Source organism: Triticum dicoccoides, chromosome 1A (assembly GCF_002162155.2).
Source record: "Triticum dicoccoides isolate Atlit2015 ecotype Zavitan chromosome 1A, WEW_v2.0, whole genome shotgun sequence".
Classification (NCBI taxonomy): domain Eukaryota; kingdom Viridiplantae; phylum Streptophyta; class Magnoliopsida; order Poales; family Poaceae; genus Triticum; species Triticum dicoccoides.
In genome coordinates, this window is record NC_041380.1 from 581,039,807 (window position 1) to 581,045,416 (window position 5,610).

Here is a 5,610-nt window from a genome sequence, read left to right on the forward strand (position 1 = left end):
ATAAAGAACCAACCACACACATACAAGTTATCCAAGTATGAGCAAAATAAATAAGGCCTGCTACAGCAACAACACAAGACATAGCTACAAGCAAAAGAAAAATCCATACATGACTCCTCAGAACCGATGGATGAACTGCTAGGAAAAGCGACGAGCTGAATAGACTGACCTCCAGCTATCCATCAAGCCGCCTAACCGACCCCTATCCCGCTACCTATATAGCAAATATGAGGCTACCAGTGCTGAAAAAATGCCAGGAATTTAAATACAGAGTCAGAAGATAAATCATATTATTACTTTTAGTCCATATGGTCCAGGTCATCGCCGCATACACCAACCATAAGAGATGTCTCCTCCTTCCCATACGGTTGGCATGGGCCTCCAGGAATTCGCTCAAGACCGAGGCTTGACACGCAGGCCCCAGAGTCTTACGGACATAAATGAGCAAGAACTGGGTGACGGGAAAAGAGAAGAAGATATGGGTCCCGGATTTGAGGAACCATGCAAAGAGGACAACGGCCAATGCCAGGCCCATGTCACTTTGCCACCTCCGCACTCAATGGGAGGCGATCACTGAGCAACTGCCAGGCAAAGATCTTGATTTCAAAGGCCGCGGTAGGCACCATTTTGTAAGCGTGTTTGGTTGCAACCCTGGAGCACAATCGTTAGGCCAGAGATCTTCCTGGATGTGCCTAGAAGTTGTTTGGTTGGAAACCTGTATTCTCGGACACGTCCCCTGTCTTGAGCTCACATGCAGCTTGATAGGCTTGGCTAGCTCACAGGTAACTTGATTAGCCAGGTTCAGGCCGATGGAATTGGATGCCTGGGTTCAGGCAGATGTGATTTTGAGCTAACTAGATGTTCTACTCCCTATAAAGTCAACCAGCTAATCTAAATTTTTCATGTCCCAGACCATGTTTCCAACCAAACATCACGTGCACACAGCACAGAGAACACACATGCCTTGCTAGGCAAAAAAAATCGTCTTTCCTAGGCCACCATGAGGCATCAAAATTTTACCAGGGACGAAGCCCGGGACATGAACCAAACAAAGCCGTGTGTTTTCAAATAATTTTGGATTGCTTACCACAAATCTCATGTGGTGAACAAAGCCGTGTGTGACATGTTACACAAACAGTACAACACCCACGTTATACTGTAGATATCATCATGCGCTCGTAGGTACGAACGAATGATACGGACACGCCGACAATGCAACTGAGTACATAGGTTCCATTGAAAAAAGTGAGTGTGTAGGTTCTGAAGTAGTAGATCGACCGATGAATACAACCATGTTTTTTTCGTGAATACCCAAAGGTTGTGCATCATTTCATTGATAGAAAAAGTTGAAGTGAGAAAAAAAGAGAGGGTAATTATATGGCACAACCACAAGATGTCATACACAGTGCCCAGAGCGAGACATGGGATTCTCATTCCTAACAGAAGTAACAACACAACGCTAAACTATCCAATCCAAGAGAAACAGCGCAAACAAAGAGGATATCCTAAAGCTCGAAATCCATACCACACGCTTGAGCAAAGAAGACGGCGTCTTTATGAAGGGAAATTATGGCATGATGTCTCACCGTCATCCGGTCGGAGGAACCGGACCTAGGATTTTCGAATAAAAGGCCGTGGCAGCGCCTCCATGAAGGGTACAACACGGCGAGTGTCGTTGCTGCCAGCAATAGCAAGCCGAGCAGAAATTTGGCGCTGACCAATGTCAAAACCCGTCGGGATGGGATCCAAGAAGGAACGGGCCGTGACTCCAGAGCAGGAGTTACGCCCAACGCCAAAGGTGGCAACGGGCGCCGCCGAACACGCGGGCATTGGATTTGGTGAAGAAGGGACGAGCCAAAGGGTGGTGGTCGGGGGATGGAGAGGCAACGTCAAGCCACAGAGGCATCACATGGGATGTGATGGTAGCCCACCCGTCTGCGAGCCAGGATCTGTAGAAACGCAAATCTAGACCTACGAAGCCGGAGCCGCGAAGACTAGCGAGCCCAAGAAGCCGGAAAGAGTTTAACTTTTACAGTGACAGGGCCGGAGCCACTACGGTAGGAACGCCGGTGAGTCCGACTCTTTCTCTTTCTAATAAAATTTGGCCAATGGCCCTTCGTTTTTTTAAAGATCCACCATGTGTAGGCTGCGACGCCACCGAAGACGCGGAGGTCCACACCACCACTAAGAAAAATGGATGCAGTCCCGCGCCGATCCAAATCAGACCCGCCTGCAGCACCAGCGCACAGAGAAACCACCGGCCACCATGCATGGCCATGGCCTGCACGTGCGCCAGCGCCATAGAAGGGAGGGGCAATAACCAGAGCACCTGACCGTAGGTGGTATTGTATTTGGTGTCTTTCTTTTCGATCCAACCGTACTTACTTCATTAATTGTATGGTTCTCTCTTCATCTATGTATAAAAGATCACGTCATAGTTTGTCAAAGTCAGAGCATGGTTAATAGTACAACTACCTGATGGCTATATGATATTGACATGTGAAAGCATAAGTGCTCCGTAGGTGATTTTGGTAATTAATTTCAACATATCTTTTGTTGGACTAATATTTTCATCTAGTATATTTCAGATGAGTTTAATAGTGAAGTGGCTTGGACAAAAGGATGTGGAACCCCTTCAAGATGCTAAGGACAAAGATTGCCAAAAGCTCAAGACTCTACATTTCCATTTCAGTGATCTAAGATCGCAGTGAGTCCATAGGAAAAGTCAGTACTATTAAAAGGGGATGAGGTGTTGTTTAATGGATTGCTTGCTCAAAGTGCTTAGTGATATGCTCCAAAATCCTCAACCACTTTCTTATTTCCACATATGTCATAAACCTAAAGTCAAACTCGGCCCCACCGATTTGATCTATCAGGCGCCACCGAGTTCACTTGACATAGCCACTACCAAAAACCCTAATCAATTCGGTCTCACTGATGAGATCTCGGTCTCATCGAGGTGGGCTTGCAAACTCTCTGTTGCAATCGGTCCCACCGAGTTTGCTTGACCAACTCTCTGTTTTGCTTATTACCAAAATCGGTCTCACCGAATTTGTGTACTCGGTCAAACCGAGTTGAGGTTTTACCCTAACCCTAGCACACCGGTCCCACCGAGTTGATCATATCAATCCCACCAAAAAGCCTAACGTTCACATTTTGAACTAAATCGGTCTGACCGAGTTTCTCGATTCGGTCCCACCGAGTTTGGTCAATCGTGTGTAACGGCTAGATTTCCTGTGGAGGCAATATATACCCCTCCACACATCCTCCATTCATGGAGAGAGCAATCAGAACGTGCCTACACTTTCAGCATTCATTTTCTGAGAGAGAACCACCTACTCATGTGTTGAGACCAAGACATTCCATTCCAACCATAAGAATCTTGATCTCTAACCTTCCCCAAGTTGCTTTCCACTCAAATTATCTTTCCATCATATCCATGTCTATGAGAGAGAGAGAGAGAGTTGCGTGTTGGGGAGACTATCATTTGAAGCACAAGAGCAAGGAGTTCATCATTAACACACCATCTATTACCTTTTGGAGATTGGTGTCTCCTAGATTGGTTAGGTGCCACTTGGGAGCCTCCGTCAAGATTGTGGAGTTGAACCAAGGAGTTTGTAAGGGCAAGGAGATCGCCTACTTCGTGAAGCTCTACCCAAGTGAGGCAAGTCCTTCATGGGCGATGGCCATGGTGGGATAGACAAGGTTGCTTCTTCGTGGACCCTTCGTGGATGGAGCCTTCCGTGGACTCACACAACCGTTACCCTTCGTGGGTTGAAGTCTACATCAACGTGAATGTACGATAGCACCACCTATCGGAACCACACCAAAAATCTTCATTTATCCAATTGCGTTTGCACACTCCAATCTCATCTCTTTACTTTCTTGCAACTTGCATGCTTTACTTTCCGCTGCTCATATACTCTTGACATGCTTGCTTGAAATGTATTGTGAATGTTTAAACTTGTGCTAAAATTCCATCTTAACTTAAAGAAATTAAAAACGGCTACATTTCCTTGTTGAGGGTCTAATCACCCCCCCCCCCTTCTAGACACCTCTTCCCGATCCTTACAGCATGTCATCTATAGTCAAGCTTATAGCCGGTAAGTACAATAGCTAGATTTAAAGATGTGCTACTTTGTTAATATATGACCCGTCTTCCACTCTCACATGTGCCTAAGAGCAGGTGCTACAGCTGGCTCTTATTCTATAGTTGGCTCCTTTTCTCTCTCCTCTTCTCTCCCTTCCATGTCAGCATGGAAATAATATCTTAACTCTTATAGCCTTCTTACATAACCTTATTGTGCTTGCTATTATATGTCATGAAAACGTAAAATTGGAAACCTCTTTCAAATAAGACTTAATGATATACTTTTTGACGTCTAATATAGAGGTGCGCTACGAGTCACCAGACGGATTGTGCGCATGGATCAGTCACCTCGTGCACTGTCAATCAAGCCTCGTATAGCCGCCTGATCAAACTGCATTGTTCCCTCCTCGCCCTCGAGACTCCGCAGCTACGACACATGGGTTAGTGATAACCCACAACTTCGACGAGAGTAGCAACCGCCGGCAAATCGCAGTAAATGTATGCCATCCCCTTGCAGCAGACATTGTCTTCCCTTTGCAGCACACACTTGGGAAGCCCGACTACAACACTGGCTCACAACCGCCATTGCAGCTTGACGGGCTCCACCTCACAACATTGCCACCGTGGTAGCATCGACGACGATGGTGGCTTGTAGCATCAACGTTGACCTGCAATAGCCACGACATGGCTCGGTATGCTACACATACCCCTCACAACATTACAGTCCACCATGGCAGCACTGACGACTATGACGACTTGCAGAACCGGCTCCTATCTACAATATCGACATTGAAATGCAGCACCGGCTCACAGCAGCCACTATCATGTTGGCACGCCGCCAGTCCTCCTCACAACATCACTGCTTGATGTCACATCACCAACGACTGTGTGGCTTGCAAGACCACATGGCTGTCTTCGACACGCAGCATCACGACGCACGTGGGACTATGGAAACATGCTCCCGGTAACCTTCTAGAAGGTTCCTAATCTAGTTTTCTTTTTCATGTTGTTCTCTTTTCTGGTTTTTTCAGTTTTCTTTTCGGGATTTTTTTTCTCTTTCCCATTTTTGTTTTTCTGATTCATTTTTAAAATCAAACTTCTAGAAAATTGGAATTGAAATTTGCAAAAAAAATTGCAATACAAAATGGCTTTTTTAAGTTTCTAATTTCCAAAACTTTGGAATTTCGAGATCTCTTCATGTTTTCAAAAAATTGTAATTCAAAATTTTTGATATTTATTTTTTGTTAAAATAATTATTCATGAATTAAAAAAACATGTTTTCGAAAATATTCAGAATTTTAAAAATTGGTCAAAGCTTCAAAAAATTCAAACTTTTCACGGAAAAATGAAATTTCTAGAAAGTGTTCGCAATTTTGAAACTGTTGCACGTGTCATTCAAAATTATTTTTATTTAATAATTTCTAAAAACTAAGTTTTACTTGCTTTTACAAAAAAATGGATGGAAAAACGGATGAAAAAAACTCATACAAACAACAAATCGCCAAATAAATCGCTCGCTA